The following is a 19,943-nucleotide window of genomic DNA, read 5'->3' as shown; positions in this document are numbered from 1 at the left end:
ATTACAACCTGGGTAAAGACTGAACACATTGTACCAAAGGTAAAAAAAAAAACAGACAGAAAATGCCATATATTATATATTTACAGTTACATTAAATGCCCAGAATATGCAAATTCACAAGGACATAAAATAGATTAGCAGTTTCCCAGAGCTGAAGGTTTTTAGGAAACATAACTAAAGGCTAATGGATAGGGACTTTGGGGTCCAGTGTTGAAAGCACTCCAAACCATGGATTCATTGGAGATCCCAGAGTACACAAGATCAGGGTGTGGAATGCAATGTTTGTCCTCACAGGGTGGGCCAGAACAGCCGTGCAGAGGGCTAAATGCAGAAAGCACAGTGACACTGCATGGAATGTTCACTTTCTCCCACAGCTAGCATTACTCTCAGGGAAAATATTATCTCACCAGAGAATCCATGTCTTCTAGTAAGCTTCCTCAGGCTGCCCTTGACCTTGTTTCTCAGCTGTAGATGATGGGATTAAAGATGGGGATCACAACACAGAAAAGCACAGACACTAAGATGTCCATGTCTAGGGAGTAGCCTTCACTGGGTCTGTCATAGTTGAAGTTGGCTGTTCCGTAGAAGACCACCACTACAATGAGGTGGGACGCACAGGTGGAGAAGGCCTTTCTCCTGCCCTGAGCAGAGGGAATCCTAAGGATGGCAGAGAGGATGAGCACATACGAGCCTGCAGTGAACAGGCAGGGGCTCAGGCCGATGGTGGCACTGGCCACGTGGAGCACAGACTCGTTGACAGAGGTGTCTGAGCAGGAGAGCTTCAGGAGCAGTGGGATGTCACAGAGAAAGTGACTGATCTGATTGGGTCCACACAGGGTGAGTGTGGCCGTCAGAGCCGTGTGAGTCACAGAATTGACCAGGCCACAGAGCCAGGACCCAGCCACCAAGCAGACACAGACCTTCACACTCATGAGAACTGGATACTGAAGAGGGCAGCAAATGGCCAAATAGCGGTCATAGGCTATGGAAGCCAACAGATACTCACTGGCTGCTTCTGTCACAAGCAAAAAGATGTGGTAGACAAGGTCTTCTTAGGACATGGTTTTCCAGCATTACCCTGACTCTGGGATAGCTCATGTCTAGGAAATTCAAGTTATGGGTGAAACAACGCATTGGAATGTGGACGGAAAGGCTGACAATACAGAAAAGTTGACAGTTAAATGAATGAAGACCACTAAGACCAAGAAAAATGGCTCCTGTACTTCAAGATGGCAGGAAATTCTATAATCTTGATTTAGTCATTGTTGTTTGAATTTCCATTTCATTGAATTCTGCCTCAATTGAAGTGATAATTTGGAAGTAAAAATTTAAAACAATAACATATGGTGACAAACACTAAGAGAGCTGACTGACCCTTCATTTCTTGGATTAGGTAGCATTCTCTAGATACTGTAGCTTGACTCTGAGAACAGGGTCACTTCTATATTCCCTAGCTCTATGCTTATTCTTGTACATATTATCACTGTCTATTAGCTTTTTTTGCTCTTCTACAAGTAGCTAAATTCTAATAGGCAAGAGTTTATGATAATTCATACATGTTCTCTAAACTTCCTAAAAAATGAAGGAAAATTAATTCAGTGGTAAGCAGGAAACCAAGTGAGCAGAAGGTAAAATGATCTTCCTTTCATCCCACACTTTTTATCTGGACTGCTGCCAGAAAGTGCCACCCACCATTGCGATGTAGCTTCCCACACTTATTAAAGTAATAAAGATGTTTTTCAGGTGGTTCTAATTTGTATCAAGTTGACATTAAACCCAACTATAAATAAGAGTCACTCTGCAACTCAAATACATTTCACCCCAGTCTCCTTCCAAGAGAAAAGTCGCAATACCAATTTCTGCCTTATAGACTATGAGGTTACCTCCATGATCTCCATATCCTGTAAGCATGCAGTAACACTGCAGAAGGGCATTTGCAGATCATTAAGATTACTGATCATTGGTGCTTAGCCCAGTGTTCATCAGATTTGCTTCCTCCAGCAGGATGGGAGCAGATGCAGAGACCCACACCCAAACATTAGGGGGAGCTTTGGGGAATCCTATGGGAGAAGGGGAGGAAGGATTGTAAGGAACCAGAGCAGTCAAGGACACCAGGAGAACACAGTCCACTGAATTAACTGAGCAGGGCTAAAAGGGGCACACAGAGATTGGAAAACAATCATGGAGCCTACATGGGTCTGTGTTAGGCCTTCTGCACACATGCTGTGGTTGTTTGACTTAGGACTCCTAACAGTGGGAAAGGGGTTTCTCTGACACTTTTGCCTGCTCCTAGGACCCTTTTCCTCCTACTGGGTTGTCTCATCTAGCCTAGGTTTGTGCCTAGTCTTACTGCATCTTGTTAAACCATGTTCAGTTGATATCACTAGGGGACCTGCTCTTTTCTAAAGAGAAACAGAGAAGCAGTAGATCTGGGGGAGAGGAAAAAGAGTGGGGGAACTGGAAGGAGTGGAAGGAGGGGATGCTGTGGTTGGGATATATTGAATGAAAGGGATTATTGATCATATGACTTTAAAATACAGAGGTTATAGGCCTGGAGAGATGTCTCAGTGTTGGGGGGAGGGGAGGAGGTGGCAGTAGCAGTGGGAGGGAGAACTGTTGCTGGAATGTAAAATGAAATCAAAAAATAAAATAATGAAAAAAAATGAGTGTGTACTGCTCTTGAAGAGGACTGGGTTCAGTTCCCAGCCCTCAGTTTGAGTGGCACCTGGCTTTACATTGTGATGTGACATCTCTTTGTTCTCCAAGGACATTTGTACTCGAGTGTACATACTTCCACGAAAACATACACACACATATACATAATTTAAATAGTAGAAAAGTAAAATTCAGAGACTAGTTTGGATTATTTGAGTGTAACTGTATTAGTTACTTATTTGTTGCTGTGATAACATATCACTATCGGAAGCTACATATCGAAGGAAGTGTATTTTGGCTTATGTCTCCAGAGAGATAAAAGTCCACCAAGACCAGGGGACACAGTAGGAGGCAGGCATGCCTGCCAAAGAAAGAGACTGAGAGTGAAGCTCCTCAACCTCAAGCAGGAAGCAGAGAACAAACAGGAAGTGACACAAATCTTTAAACTCTCTAGGCCCACCTCCAGTGACATACTTCCTGCAAGAAGGCTGCACTTCCTGAACATCCCCAACAGCAATGGAGGTCAGGTGCTCAAATGCCTGAGCATATGGGAGCATTCCTCACTTAAACCACACTAACTGGTCTAATTACAGGAGCAGGTAAATGCAGAGATTGTTCTCCAGAGGAAGATGAGATCAGAACCTGCAATTCAACACGCCATTGCTAGTTCTAAATGAAAGGGTCTGGCCATTAAGGAAAAGGTAGCCTTTGTCACACAATAATGAGAAATTGCATTTTGCCAGCTTGAAGAAACTTGGACATGGGATCTTCCTCAGAGAGTTTTTAAATACTTGCCCCCCCTATTTTATTTTCCTTTCTCCCTAGCTCTATATCTCAGAGAATAAGGAGAATATAAAAAAGGCAAATTTATACCTTTCGATTTCCTATTTAGTAGCTCCGTAAATGCAGAAAGACAAGCTGGGATCTGGGACCTTCATCCATATCAGAGGTTTGCAGCTAAAGCCATCACAGCATGTGTGTGTGTGTGTGTGTGTGTGTGTGTGTGTGTGTGTGTGTGTGTGTGTGTGTGCATGGGCACATGAGCACACACCAACGCTCATGAACAAGTATGTACGTTGTACTAAAAAACATGTATGAAGATCAGAGGGAAGCTTCTAGGCATCAGTTCTTTCCTTCAACTCTGGATTCTGGTGATGATGAGACTGGCCGTTTGGCTTGGTGGCAAAGGCCTTTACCCACCAAGCCTGCTGACCAGCCAATAGTACCTAATTTTGACACAAAGTTGAGCTGAACTACAGTCACACCCATTCACTTAGTACGTACTGTGTGGCTGTTTTACACCACAATGGCAATACTGAGCAGTTAAGTAAGAGATCCAAAAGCCCACAAAAGTCTGAAGTATTTATATTCTCACCCTTTACAGAGGAAAGTTCCACAAGTCTTTGTGTAATTTGGGGGGACATTTGTGACTTGACAGTACTGTTAAATCTAATTTAAATTTCAAAAGCATCATTTTGCCACTTGCTAACCTTGACCTTAAGCTATTTACTTAGCTTTTAAAGTTTGAGTTTTGTCATGTTTAAGATGATTATTGATCATATGAGAATTACAGAGTTTTTGTGAAAGTTAAGAAATGAATAACAGAGCAATGAAATATTGGGAGGTGTTCAGTTGGGGAACACAGACTGTCTTGGGGTTTCTATTGGTACCAGGAAACACCATGAGCAAAAAGCAAGTTAGGGAGAAAGGGTTTATTTGGTTTACACTTTCCACAGCACTGTTCATTATCAAAGGAAGTTGGAACAGGAACTCAAACAGGGCAGAAACCTGGAGGCAGGCATTGAAGCAGAGGCCATGGAGGGGTGCTGCTTACTGACTTGCTCTCAATGGCTTTCTCAGCCTGCTTTCTTATAGAACTCAGGACCTCCTGCCCAGGGGTGGCACCACCCACAATGGGCTGGGCCCTCCTCCATCAATCACTAACTAAGAAAATGCCGTACAGTTGGACCTTAAGGAGTCATTTTCTCAATCAAGGTTCGGTCCTTTCAGAAAACTCTAGCTTGTGTCAAGTTGACCTGAGACCAGCCAGCATACATGCTGTCTCTCCATTCCGCCCACATCCCCACTCCAAGCTCCCTTTCGAGATGTTTGCTCTTCATCTGAATTCATTACTATTTTAATCACCCCTACCAGTTCTACCCAGAAGCAACCAGTACAAAATTAAATCCACACATTTTTCCTTTTTATAAAACAAATACTCATGAACAACCCTTACCTTCTGTCTTTGTGTCATGGCTATGCATTCTGAACATATTATTACATGGTTCCAGAAAGGAAGGAAGGAAGGCAGATTGCATCACTGACAAGTTTTTAGTAATGTGATTTCCTCTGAATACATGGAAATAAGACTCTGCAAGTCACGCTTTAAAGTGTTTAATAAAATTAGGGCTAGTGCCTCAAAATTTCCTTTTCACAACGTTCCCTCTCAGTTGGAAGCCTGAGACTGACATTTGCTGCCTCATTTCTCTCTTCCCCTGCCTAAATCTAATCTTCAGCAAATGCTGTTGATTCACTCTTGCAAATATACTTCAATTTATGAGTCCATGTCTATTCCTGTGGCCAAACATAAATAGAATTTACAGACTAGATCCTTCTCATTCTTCAAGTCTCAGGTTGAAAATCACTTTTCTGAGATTTTTAAGTTGCATCATATAGGGTTATGTAAGGTCGTATTCACGCATGCCCCCCATTCCTCAATAGCCTCTTTTTTCCATTCTCCCTCCCACTAGGACCCTTGATCTCCTAGCTTTCACTTCTACTTTTATGTCACATGCACATATATGCTTTTATGGCTTTATAAAGTTTAGAAACAGTAACTGGGGATGAAGTCAATATTTGTTTTCCTGAGACTGACTTAAATCACTTAATATGATTATTTCCAGTTGAATCCATTTTCCAGTAAATGACGAAGCTTCATCCTTTTTGTGGCTAAAAAATTCCACTGTGGTTATGAAGCACACTTAAATTTGTTTTTATTTGTGTGTGTGTGTGTGTGTGTGTGTGTGTGTGTGTGTGTGTGTGTGTGTGTGGTGAATTTAGGTATGCATATATTCACATGTACCTGGGGAGACTGGAGGTCAAACTTGAGGGTCATTCTTCAGATGTCACCCACCTTGTTTTTTGACACAAGTTTCTCAATGACCTTAGAGCTCACTAAGTAGACTAGATTGTTTGGCTAGGAAGTCAAGAACCCTATCTGTCCCCACCTCTCTAGGACTGAGGTCAGAAACACAAACTAGAGTCTGGGGTTCTGACTCGGGCCCTAAAACTTGTATGGCAAACACGTCACTGACTGATCCTCCTCCCCAGCTCCCAGCCACCTTGTCTTCGTAGCCGGTTTTTGAAAGTGGCTGTTCTGAAGAGTGCTGTCTCTGTGTTGTGTTGAATTCAATTATTTGCATAGATACCCAGGATTGATAGAGTTTGATCTACATTTTTCTTTGATGAATCTTACACTGAGCTCCGTAGTGGCTGGGCTTGTTTAAAATCCCACCATTGTGTGTGAGGGCTCCCTTTACTTACCCACATCCTCTCCAGGACCCGTCATTTGTTTTCTTGATGATTGTCATTCTGACTGGGATGACACGGAATCTTGGTGCCATTTCTTTAATGGTCCTTTTCATCTAATCTCTTGAGAACTGTCCGCTTTATTTATTGATTAGGTTGTTTGGTTTTTGGTGTTTAGTTTTTCTAGTTCTTTGTGTATTCTAAATATTGACCATCTATCAGATGTATAGCTAGCAAAGATTTATCTTCTATTTTATGGCTGTTTCTTCACTCAGTTAATTGTTTTTGGTTCATAAGCTTTTCAATTTCTCTTTTATTGGAAATAGATGTTTTTCATACAGTGTATTCTGATTACAGTTCCCCTCCCCCAACTCCTCCCAGGTTTTCCTTACTTCCCCACCCACCCAAATCCATATCCTTTCTTTCTTTCTCTCATTAGAATACAAACAAGCATCTAAAACATAAGATAAAATAGAAACAAACAGACCAGAATAAGACAAAAGAAATGGGGGGAAAAAGCCAAAGGAAAAGCACAAGAAACACATATAAACTCAGACACACACGTCCACACATACAGAAGTCCCATAAAAGTACAAAACAAACGCAACGAAACAAAACATAATGTATATGCAAAGGACCTGAAGGGAGGAGCATTTGCCAGTGTCTAGTTTAGGGATGCAGGTGCTTTTAATTTCTTGAAATTCCATTTGTCAACTGCTTGTTCTTCTCCCTGAGTAGCTAGAGACACTCAGAAAGTGATTATCTAAACCTTGGAGTGTTTCCCTGAGTTTCCTTCTATCAGTTTTAGAGTTTCAGATCTTGCATTAAAGTATTGATCCACTTGAAGTTTATTTTGTATGAAGCGACACTTAGGAACCTAGTTACTTTCTTCTTTTATTTTAAATTTATTTTATTTTTATTTTATGTGTGTGAATGTTTTGTCTGCACAGGCCCATGGAGGTCAGAAGAGGTCATCTGGTCCCTTGGGACTGTACTTAAGGAAGCTGTAAGCCACGGTGTGGGTGCTGGGAACCAAACCAGGACCCCCTGTAAGAACTTCTAGTGCTATTAACTGCTGAGCCACCTCTCCAGCCCCTTGCTTCATTATTCTACATGCGGAGAACTAGTTTTTCCAGAACCCTGTTTTTGAAGCTGCTGTGTTTTCTTCAATATGTATATCTGTTTGGCATGTTTGTCAAAAATCAGTGACTGGGGCTATGTGGGGTTATATTTGTGTCTTCCTTTCTGTTCCGTTGATTTACATGTTTGTTTCCATGGGAGCACCATGTGCTTTCATTACTATGGCACTGCAGCATGACTTGAACTCAAGCAAGGGGCTACTCTGGCACTAGGTTTTGCTGTGACAGTTGAGGATTGCTCAGATTCTCCAGGGACTTCTCTGTTTTCATAAGAATTTAAGATTGTTTTTATAGTTCTGTCAATAATGCCACTAAAACTTCGATGGAGATTGCATTGAATCTGTGGAATGTTTTGGTAGTACATCCATCTTCACAATATTAACTATTCTAATCAATAGACATGGGAAGCTTTTCCATCTTCTAGTTGCTTCTTCGTTTTCTTTCTTCAATGTTTCAAAGTTTTTATTGTAGAGATCTTTCGCTTCCTTGGTTACATTTATTCTTCTTTTTGTGTGTGAAAACGAATTTTAAATGGGATTGTTCCCCTGTTTTTTTTTCTCAGCATATTTATTATTAATTACATGAGAGTTGATGATTGGAAAGGTGGCTTGGTGGTTAAGAGCACTGGCTGCTCTTCCAAAAGACTAGGGTTCAATTCCCAGCACCCACATGGTGGTTCCCAATGTTCTGTAATTCAGTTCCAGGGATCTGATGCCCTTTTCTAGCAGATGTGGGCACCAGTCCAGCATGTGGTGCACCGCCGACATACAGGTAAGCAAAATACTGACACACATAAAGTACAAATAAATAAGTTTCACAACACACATATATGTATATATATACATATATATATGGTAAATAGACAGATGATAGATAGATGGATAGATAGGCTACAAGGTTGTTGGTTAGATTTTTAAAAGATTAATTTTGCATCCTTCCACTTTTCTGAAAGGTTTTGCAGTTCTATAAGTATTCTTATAGAGACTTCAGGGTCTTTCATGCATGCAATTGCATTATCTGCAAATATGGATACTTTGAAATTTGTATCCCTTTTATTTCATTGTCTTTTCTTATTGTTCTAGATAAGACTTTAATACTACACTGAATAAATGGAGAAAATTAACACTCTCTTCTTGTTCCCAACTTTAGTGGAAGTGCTTTCAGCCTTTCTCCACGTAGTATATTATTAACTGTAGGCTTATCAGATACAGCCATTATTATGTTTTCCATTGATTCCTAGTTTCTTCGGGGCTTTTTATCATGAAGAGACATTGGATTTTGTCAAAAAGCCTTTTCTTCATCTAACGAAATTATCATTCTTGAGTTCACTTATGTGATACAATGCAGGTACTGACTTGTATATTTTTATCATACTTGCATCTGAGTAATGATGCTGAGTTAACCATGTTGATTGATCTTCTCAATATGTTCTTGAGTTATGCTTGCAGGAGCTTGTAGCAGGCTTTTTCTTTTGGGTCACCAACCTGCTCCCAAATCATGACACAAAGACTTCTCATTAGTTATGAATGCTTGGCCTAGCTTAGGCTCATTTCTGACTAACTCTCTTAGACTTAAATTAACTTGCTCCTCTTTATCTACCTTTTGCCTCAGACCTTATTTTCTTTTTGTATTCTTACTTTCCTGCTTCCTCCAAAGTCTGGCTGACTGGAAGCTGCCTGACTTCTAACCCTGGCATGTTCCTCTTTTCCCTCCATGTTCTCTCTCCCTTCTCCTTTGCCTAGATTTCTGCTCCTAATTGTTCTCTTGATCTGCCAGCGCTGCCTATCCCTTTCCTGCCCAGATATTGGCCATTTAGCTTTTTATTAGGTCAATCAGGTGCCTTAGGCAGGCAAGGTGCAACACATCTTTATATAATTAAGCAAATACAAAGCAGCATGAACAGATATAACATATCTTTATGTCATTAACAAAGGCAGCAGAAGTAAATGTAACACATCTTTACACAGTTAAATATTATTTTTAATTTTGTCTTTTTCTGGCTTTAATATCAGGGTAATCCTGACATAAGATGAGGAGTTTGGTAGTGTACCTTCCCTTTCAATTCTAGGAAATACTTTTGGAAATGCTGATGTTTGGTATTTAAAGATCTGGTAGAATTCAGTAGCGCATCCACATGCCCCCAAATCTGTCTCAGTTGGGAAATATTTTTTAAAGGTTGTGTTAGTTTCATCACTGGCTATTGATTAAGTTGTTTACCTCATCTTGGTTTAGTTTTAGTAGCTCATATGTGTTTTGAAGTCTATTCATTTCTTCTACGTTTTTCAATCTTGTGTAATCTATTTTTAAGAAATGTCCTAATGACGTATTGAAATTTGTGGATACCTATTGTAATATTTTCCTTTTTGTGTCTTGATGTTATTAGTTTGGGTCTTTTCTCTCTTTGGGTTGGTTTGTCTAAGGACTTATTCATTTTTATTACCTTTCCAAAGGTAATAATGCTAATTCTTGGCATAGTGGTTTTATTTCTGCTTCATTAATTTCTCCACTGACCTTGTTTCTTTCTGTCCACTGGTTTTTAACTAATTAATTTCAAAGGCAAAGAGTGTATCAGAGCACATGTGTGGAGGTCAGAGGACACCTCAAGAGAGCTGCTGCTATCCTTTCGCTCCAGGGGTGCTGGGGAATTGAAGTAAGATCATCAGGTTTGGTGACAAGCACCTTTATCCACTGATCCGTATCCCTGGCCCAGTCTTCTGATCTTGAGTTGCCCATTGCTTTTAAAGCTCCTAAAGCATATGAGTAGGTTGTTCCTTTGAGATCTCTCTGGTTTGTTATGCAGGTACTTGTAGCTATGCACACTTCTCTTATTTTTACTTTAATTCTTCCCCATAGGTTTTTATATGCTGTGTTTTCATTTTCACCAAATTCTAGAAAAATTTTCACTTCTTTTTTTTATTTTTTCAATGACTCATTCATCATTCAGTAATATGCTATTCAGTCTCCATGAGTTTGTGTGTGTTCTATAGTTTTTCTACCTGTATTCCATTGTGGTTAGAGGGTTTTTATTCTTCTTGAATTTATTAAGACTTGTTTTGTATTATATGACCTATTTTACACAAAGTTCTATGGCATGCCCAAGCTTACACTTACAGGGCTCGAGCAGACTATTCTGTGACTGTATGCTAGATCTATTTGATCGACAATGTAATTTAACTCAGTCGTTTCTCTCTCTCTCTTGCTCTCTCTCTCTCTCTCTCTCTGTGTTTTCTATGTGCATTTGTACACATGTGGTATATGTGTATATGCGTGTGTGTCCATGCACACACATGTGCATGCGGAGGTCAGAAGTTAACTCTGGGTGTCTTTCCTTGATCACTCTCCCCGTTATACTTAGAGGCAGGGTCTCTCGTGTGGGTATTGGAGCTCTGGTCCTCACACTTGCAGAGCCAGCACTTTATCCACTGAGTCATTTCTCCAGCACTTCTGTTTTTTTTTGTTGGGATAATCTGCCTGTTTGGTGAGTGCAGAATATTAAAGTTACCCTATATTACTGAGGTAGGATTAATCTATGTTTTTATATTGAGTAAACGTTTTTCTTATGAAATTGAGTGCATTAGGGTTTGGAATTGTAATTCTTTTTAAAATGAAGATATTCCTTAAATCAGTATGAATGTTGTTGACCCCATGAACCTTACTCCCTGCTGCCATGGTCACTTTGGTCATAGGCTTTTGAGTAGTGGCAGAGATGGCTGGATGACTGAGGAAAGGGACTGACTGCTACCTTCAGAATGGATCACCCATATCTTCTTAATTATTGAACCCCTCATATAGTGATGTCACTTTAAAAATATCTATTAGCTAGACTGTGATGGTGCATGCCTTTAATCCTAGCACTTGGGAGGAAGAGACAGGTGGATCTCTGTGAGTTCAGAGTCTACAAAGTGAGTTCCAAGACAAGCAAGGCTACACAGAGAAAACCTGTCTTGTAAAACAACAACAGCATCAAAATATTTATTTAATGTACATGAGTGCTTTTCTCACATGTATGCCTTTGTACCACATGCATGCACAGTACCTGCAAATGTCAAAAGAGGGTTTTGGATCCCCTGGAACTGGGTTACGGATGGTTGTGAAACACCATATGGGTGTTGGAAATAAAACATTGGTTCTCTGGAGAGGTAACTAGTACTCTTAACTATCAAGACATTTCTCCAGCCCCATGAGGTGACTTTTTGATGAGTACTTATGTGGGAAAAATATCCTTATATCCTTTGCTCATTTGGAGAATTCTAGCCACATATTCTTTATTCAAATACCTTTCTCTCCAACTTTCTAATCATACACTTTCCAAGTCCCTGACTATCTAATCAAATCATGAGCTATACCCCATGCCAAAGGTCTATGAGTCAGATCATTATGAACATTACTGTGCTTATGCTATTCATTATAGTAAGTATGTTTATCTTGTCTTTGGTGAGTCAGTCCTTCCACATGGCTCTAGCTGCCCTGTATCCAATTTGACCTTCTTACTGTGGAATAGTCCTTTTGTACACTGTGAAGATTTGTCACTGTGATTGGTATAATAATAAAGTAGCTAAACAGGATAAAATCAGGTGGGAAAGCTAAACTGAGAATGATGGGAAAAAGAAGGGCAGAGTCAGAGGAGTTACCAGGAGATACATAGGAAGCAAGATATACTGGAGGACAGGTAAAGCCACAAGCCATGCTGCAAAGCATAGATAAGAAATATGGGTTTAATTTAAATGTAATAGTTAGCTAGTAACAAGCCTGAGCTATTGGCCATGCATTTATAATTAATATTAAGTCTCCGTGTCTGTTATTTGGGAACTGGCAGGTGGGAAGGAAATGTCTACCTACAACATATGTCACTTGAGAGCACTGAATCCTAACCACTAGAAGACCAGGGAGTAACATATGTCATCTGAGCATCTGCATCTTTCCCTGTAAGGACTGGTGTACAGAGAAGAGCAATGGCACACACCTGTTTCTTAAGAATATTAGCAGACGGCCTATCCTCCTCCTAACCTATTAGGTTTTACGAGGTGAATCTGCCCCACCATTTCTATTTACCTTCATCATTAAGCCAAGGGCTTTCAGGAATCTACAGCTCACTCAAGTAGGCTATCTTTTGACCCATACTTCATCCAACCAACAAGATAAAGCATTGTTAACATCTTTGAAAACCCTATGAGCTGCAACATTAAACCTAGAATCTGCCCAATGAGCCCATACCACTAAACTCAGCCCAATCTGATTTTATGTTCCTCCCACCATTATCCCATACCCTTAAACTCCATTTCCACACAGACTCACCATGCTTGTGCTTGAATGAAATAGAAAACTCAAGAAGTTCCTTAGGGATGTGGTACACTGGTGTGAATAATGCTCTTACACACTGTAAAGATTTGTCACTCGTAATGGTTTAATAAAACACTGAATGGTCAGTAGCCAGGCAGGAAGTATAGGCAGGGCTACCAGACTAGGAGAATTCTGGGAAGAAGAAGGTGGAGATAGAATCTCCATCCAGAAACACAGGAAGCAAGATGAGAATGCCTTACTGAAAAAAGGTACCAAGTCATGTAGTTAAACATAGATAAGAATTATGGATTAATTTAAGTTGTAAGAGCTGCATAGTAAAAAGCCTGAGCAATATGCCAAACAGTTTCTAATTAATACAAGCCTGTGTGTGTTTATTTGGGACTAAAGGGCTGTGGGACCAAGTGGGACAGAAACTTCCGTTCACAGCACACCTCCTCATGATTCATGCTTTGCACCTCACCTCTAAGGGACTTTTGACTCTTCAATCTGGTTATAGCTTCAGAGACGAAGATGGGTGGAGAGAGTGGGCCCTGAGTGGCATCTGCATTTCCTTGTATGTCATCTCCCTCAGGGAAGGTCATTGCCAGTTCAAAAAATTCAAGCTTACAGGAAGAAGGGATAGTACCACAGCTATGCACGAATGAGGAAGCATTTCAGGAGAAATAGACACATCAGAATCTTGTAGTTTGATACCCTTGACCTCATAATAGCCCTTCCACCCATCTCTGTTGTAAACCATTCCCAACAATGCCCCCCGTTTAAACCAATAACACCTTTTGAAACTGAATTGTATGTCGATCAATCATATGCTAAGACTTTGTGGTTTGGAATTTGGTAACTTCAACCAGATAGCTGCTGGAGAGAAAATTCTCTAAGACACACTCAGAAGCCTTTACACTGTTTACATACATTTGGTTTGTAGAAATGTCAACTATGAGCTCATTCTTTTCTTTTGATACTTTCTTCATTTGGCTTCTGTTGCTGTGTTAAAACATTCTGTCCAAAAACAACATGGGGAGAAAGGGTTTTTTTCCTGGCATACACAGTCTACTATTGAGGAAAGTCCAGGCAGGGACTCAAGGCAGGAACCTGGATTCAGGAGCTGATGCAAAGGCCATGGAGGGGTGCTGCTTACTGGCTTGCTCCTCTTGTCTTTCTTGGTTTGCTCCTTTACATACTTTCCCACAATTGTTAATGAGGAAAGTGCCCACAGGCTAGCCTACAGGCCAGTTTTACTGCAACATTTTCTCAATTTCGGTCTCCCCCTTCTCAGATGACTCTAGCTCACGTCAAGTTTACAAAAGCTAACCAGCTCAGTTACTTTATCAGTCTATGCAAACAGCCAGCCTCACTATATGCTTTACTTCTCCACAAATATAAAAAAGTTTCATATAGAGAGTCACTAAATTCTTTGCTTCTTACAAGGGCTAAATCAGGACACCAAATAAACTCATCTCCAATAGTTCCTTTTTAAACATAGATATGTCAACCAAACACTAAAAGTCTGTGTCCCCAATCCTTAAATAGAAAGGGCTACAAGCAGGACAAGAACACACTACCCTCCTTGCCACACAGGAGTTCATAGACAGGCTAACTGCTGTCACATCTCATAGGTCATATATTAACCAGGGCTGTCCTTCCCATCTGTCCTGTACCTCAGGTTACATATTAGCCAGGCACATTGTTGTACGTAAGTCTCCATCTGACTGTTTATGTAAGAATGAGCTCTGGGCTTTCTGAACAACCACTCTAGCTGGACTTGCAGAGTACCTTTCAGCCTAATCGAGGGACCTTTACCTACTTATTCGTGTGCATTATCTCCCATGCCCCATACATGCTCCTAAGAGGTCCTGAAAAAAGTCACCATGTTCCATCAGATGGAATGTAGAGCTGCTCCAGTTCCTACAAATAAAATAGATAGATAAATTCCAGCTTATCAGTGCTGCTGTCAGCATTAATAAATCATTTTCCTGAAGAATGGACAGATGCTGTGTCTCTCTCTTGAACCACATCTCCTCCCTCTCCCTCCCTAAGATCTAATGGTGAGCAATATTACTTGATTATATAAAACATTAACAGCACATGATTGACAAATAGCAAATCCTTAGTGAGGGCCAGGAGAAAAGGGAGGGAGGGAAGGAGGGAGAGAGGGAAGGAGGGAGGGAAGGAGGGAAGGAGGGAGGGAGGGAGGGAAGGTACACAAATGATGTCATGATGACTGAGTGGCTTTGAGTAATGTAACTAAAAATCTAGGTAGCCATGGTGGATTAAAACTATAACACAAGATGAGAAAGAGTTCAGTCTTGAACAGAACTTAAATAGCTCACATCATGAGTTATCTGTGCTCTCCATACTACTAGAGGTGTCTACTAGGCCAGCCCTAGATGCTACCAACCCCAGTAGAGAAATTTATCTTTACTATTCTGTTTCTCTAGAACCATTCTTGGTATTAGTCAGAGTTCTTTAGAGAAAGAAGGCAGAGAGGATTTGTACATGTTTATGTTATAAAAGGAGACTTACTAGCCTCAGTTTATACAGAGGGGCTGGGTAGTCCAGCAGAGGCCATCTGCACACTGGAGAGGCTGAGAACCTGCTAATTATTCAGTCTACCATGTACTGGAGTGAGAAGATTTCTGGAGAGTTTCTGATTATCAGTCCACAGCTGCAGAAGTAGAGGAGTTCTGAGGCCATAGATGGATGGCAGCAGCGGCAACAAGACAAGAAACCTTTCTCTTTGGTTCTTTACATGTGGACTGTTCCCAGAAGGTTTTGCCCATTCCAGGAGAGTCTTCTCTCCTGAGCAAGTCCTTCCCAGAAATGTTTTGAGACCTACCCAAAGGCATGTCTCTGAAATGACTCCAGGTGGAATCAATGTGACGATCAAGATTAAGCATTGCAGCCATTAATATTCAGGGTTCTTATTGATGTACTACTTCCCGTCATTTTGTTGATTTTATAGTGTTTGGTTCTCCTTATTCCTTCACTAGTCTTCTAGAATGTTCTTTCTTGTAGTCTTATAGACATGTTTATTTTTCTCTTTACCCTAAAGAGTGTCATAAATTTCTTTAGTTGGTCTTTCATTATATAAGGCTCTTTCTCCTTCAGTTATAGCAATAGGAATCTGTGTTGGCAGTTATTGTCTTTCAGAATTTATAATCCATCATTGCACACTCCCTGGCTTCCAGAGTTCTGCTGAGAAATTTCTATAACTCTGACAGTTTGGCCTTTATATATTATTGTTCAGTTGGCCTCCGGCTTAAAGTTCTGTTCCCTCCCTCCCTCCCCCTCTCTCCAAACTCCTCCCTGCTCAGAGTCTCCAAACAAAAAGGCACCAAAAAGCCCAGTTCTGCATTCTTGGCGGCTAGTGCAGCTTCCTCCCCTGAAGTCGTGAGCTGCCTAAGCATTCAGCTTTTGGGCATACTTGGGCACAAACTCAACTTGTGGTGGACATGCTATCGCTCCTTGCTTTCAGTCTATAAAACTTTCCTGCCCTGGCTCAGGTGCAGGACGTCTCTGGTCTCTATCTCTGGGACAAGAGAACCCGCCTGGGAGTTGCTCTCCTCAATATACCCATTTTTCAATTCCGCTTGATCTGGATTACTGCATTAGTGGAGAAACTTATTATGGGGAGGGGTGGCAGGAAACCTATTAATTATTCAATATTTTTCCTTTCAACATTTTCTGTGTTCTCTGTGCTTAGTGTTTAAATTAGAACATATTGGGAGGTTCCCTCATAGCCCTGTCCATTTGTTGTTCTATATACTTCCCAGCTCTTGAATGGTCTTGTTTTTCTCTAGTTTAGAGAAGTTTTCTGTTATAATTTTATTAAATATGTGGTTTATGCCTTTAGCCTGATGGATTTTTTCTTCTTATGTCTCCATAGTTTTCAAATTTGTGGTCTTTAAACAGTGTCCTATGGACCAAACCAGGCCACCTGAATGTGGGTGTCGGCTAGGAGGCCTGGGCAATCTATGGGGCCTCTGGCAGTGGAACCAGTATTTATTCCTAGTGCATGAAAGGACTTCGGGAGCCCATTCCCCATGGAGAGATACTCTCTTAGCCTAGATACATGGGTGTTGGGGGGGTTGGGGTGGAGGTGGGGGAGGGGTGTGTGTGTGTGTGTGTGGGAGTCTAGGCCCTGCCCCAAATGACTTGACAGACTTTGATGATCCCTCATGGAAGGCCTTACCCTTCTTAGGGAGTGGATGGGGGATGGGATGGGGGTTGGTTGGAGGCATGGCAGGATGGGAGAGAGAGTAAAATAAGATTGTTTCTAATTTAAATAAAATTTATTAAAAAAATAAAAAGGAGTGACAAAGCAAATCAGTGTCCTATGGAATCCATGTGTTCCGTTCATATTGTTTTATCTCTGTTGACATCTCAGTGTTCTAATTCCTCCATCTTACCATCTATTCTTGATATTCTGTTTTTCATTTGGTCCATTCTATGGATGAGCTTTCTATTGAGTCTGTTATTTGACTTACTAAATTTTCTTCATCAAAATTTTCAATTTAACTGTTTTCAGTATTTTTATCTTTTTATTCCATTCCAGTTTTACATCCTGCATTGATTTTCTTATTTCATTCAGTTATTTGTAGTTTCTTTTAATTAATTTTGTTTATTTGTTTATATTCCTTTCTTTCTTTTTTGGGGGGTCTGGGATTTTTCTAATTAACTCTCACTGGAAACCATTGCTGTGAAAAATTCTGACTTTATTTGTCATGTTTCTTACATTACTGAATTGAACATATGTCTGTTATTTCATTAATTAGATTTTTATTAGCTATATTCATTCAATTAAAGTATTTGCAATGTTTAAGTTAAGGAACAAGGGTGTAATAGTTTGTGTGTATAGCCCAGGAATTAAGCCCTGAGTTCATATACTCGGGCATCTCCCATGACCTCTATATTACTCACAAGCTGAACTTGGGCATCTCCCATGACCTCTACATTACTCACAAGCTGAGAAGCAAATGTAACTGATGCACAGGCACACTATACCATGGCCAGGTAAGAGCAATGTTCTTGTTAACTCCAGTAATTATTGGTGAACAAACAAGCAAGGATAGAGTAGTTTATAATAAGGAATTAGTTACTAGGATTGTGGGTGACAGGGATATGGACTGGGTAAGGATGGGGACTGGTATTAGATCAATTAAGAAATGAAATGAGATGAGAAAATTTCCCAAGAAGAGAGAATTGGGACACTGTTATGGGTCAGAGGGTTTGTTATTAAAGATTATTCAAGTTTCTTGAGGTCGTAGTTAAGAAGTAAGAACAAAAAGGATATGAGGAAGAGAGAAAAAGGAAGGAGGTAGGAATGAAGATTTTTGTGTGAATGATTTGTCTGTTGATAAGAATATTGACATCACCCACTATTAGTGTAGCAGGACCTATCTGCCTCTTGTTTTCTCATAGTTCTCATTTTACAAAACTGAGTATATTCATGTTCTTTTAATAATTGTTGTCCACTCTTGGTGTATTTTCACTTTGTTTATCTGCAATGGCCTTCTTTTTCCTCTTCAAGTAACTTTGGATTGAAGTTTGCTTTCCCTGATAAGAGAATGACTACTCTCAATTCCCCTTAGTTCTATGTGCTTGGCATATTGGTTACCACCCTAACACCTACAGTCCGTATGTACCTTAGTGTGTCCCTTGTCTCTTACAAGGAACAAATGATTTACGTCTCTTTTGGTATAAGCTAGTCTGCATCTTTCAAGCTGAGTAGAGACCATATTTTAGGGTTATTACTGAGAGATGTTTGATGATTCCTGGAATTTTTTTGTTCTTTTCCTGGTTTGTAAGAATACTAAGAATACTATTCATTCAGCCACTGGATATCTTTGATTCTTCCTTACTTCTTATTTGTTCATTCATGCATGAAATTCATTTTTTTTCTGTGCTCTTGTTTTGGTGATGTTCTTTCTCTCTGTGTATAGAATTCCCCAAAGTATCTTCTGTAATGCTAGATTAGAGGTCATAGGTTGTTTTAATTTGCAGTTTTCTTCAAAGGCCAGTATTTTTTCACCAATTTGAAAATACAAAATTTTCTGGGCATAATAATTTGAATTGGTAGTTACATATTTACAAAGATTGATATCATAGCAACAGAGAAGTCTGATGTGATATGGATTTAAACTAAATTGTAAAGAAATTTCCATTTTCATCTAGCAGTTTTCAATTTTGTTCATTTCTTCTATAGTCTTAGTATTTTGACGATGGTGTATCTTGGGGAATTTCTTCTTTGCTCATGTCACTTGGGGTTCTAAATGCCCTTGTGCTTTTGAGTGCAGATTGATGGGGAGTGGTCTTCTGCATATGTTTATCTTATTGGTTGATGAATAAAACACTGTTGGCCAATGGGGCAGCAAGATAGGTGGGACTAGGAGATGAGGAGGATTCTGGGAAACGTAGGCAGAGTCAATCTCCATGTTGGACGTGAGAGGAGTAACAGGTTCAGACTCTTTCTCTGGTAATATAAGACATAAAAATGGGTTAGTAATTAAGACAGAGCTAGCCAATAAGAAGCCCAAAACCAACAGTTTCATAACTAATATAAGTCTTGTGTGTTCATTCGGGGCTGACATGGCTGTGGGCTCAGGCTGGTGGGAAGAATGCTTGTAACAGCAGATCTTACCCTGGGTTTAGGAAATCTACTTTTCTTTCATTCAATACTTCCCTATGCCTTTAGTTTACACATCAGCTCCTTCTCCTATCCTACAGACTCTTAGGTTTGGTATGATGATCAGTTCTGAAATTCTTGAATGTTGCATTCATGCTTGGTATTTTTTAACTGACTGTGGATTAAAACTTCAAGAACTTTGAGCCAAAGCAGCTTCTCTATTTTAAATTTATTAGCCAAGATATTTCATTACAGTAATGGGAAAACTGACACTCAACTTTAGAATTTTCAAGTACTGGAAGAATTGTAGCCCTGAATCCAGTTAATATAGTCATCAAAATTAACTCTTCAGCAATGAAGGAGAAATAAAGACATTCTCAGATTAAGGAGCACTATGAGAATTTGTCATCAGAAAACCCATTTTTTTAAAAAGTAAATTTTTACTTATTTTTAAAATTTCATATGTGTGCACTGTATTTACATCATTTTCTTGTCTTCCCTCCAGCCCATTTTGTGTTCCCCTGCTCCCTCTCAAATTCATGACCTCTTAAAAGTTATTATTGTTACATATATGTATGTATATATATGTGAATAAATATATAAATACAACCTGATGAGTTTATGTAGTGTTGTTTGTATGTATATGTTGTAGGGATGACCATCTGGCATTGGATAGCTGATTAGGAGGCTTATCCCTG

At 39.9% G+C, this 19,943-nt stretch overlaps 1 pseudogene; it reads right to left on the bottom strand.

Moving 5' to 3' along the window:
* Positions 1-321: 321 nt before the first annotated feature.
* LOC121142137 overlaps positions 322-19,943 on the bottom strand; it is an 85,223-nt pseudogene continuing 65,601 nt past the window's right edge.

The sequence above is a fragment of the Mesocricetus auratus genome, unplaced genomic scaffold (assembly GCF_017639785.1).
Source record: "Mesocricetus auratus isolate SY011 unplaced genomic scaffold, BCM_Maur_2.0 Super-Scaffold_100009, whole genome shotgun sequence".
NCBI lineage: Eukaryota > Metazoa > Chordata > Mammalia > Rodentia > Cricetidae > Mesocricetus > Mesocricetus auratus.
The sequence above is the reverse complement of the archived record's forward strand: the minus strand, read 5'-3'. Positions and strand labels throughout refer to the sequence as shown.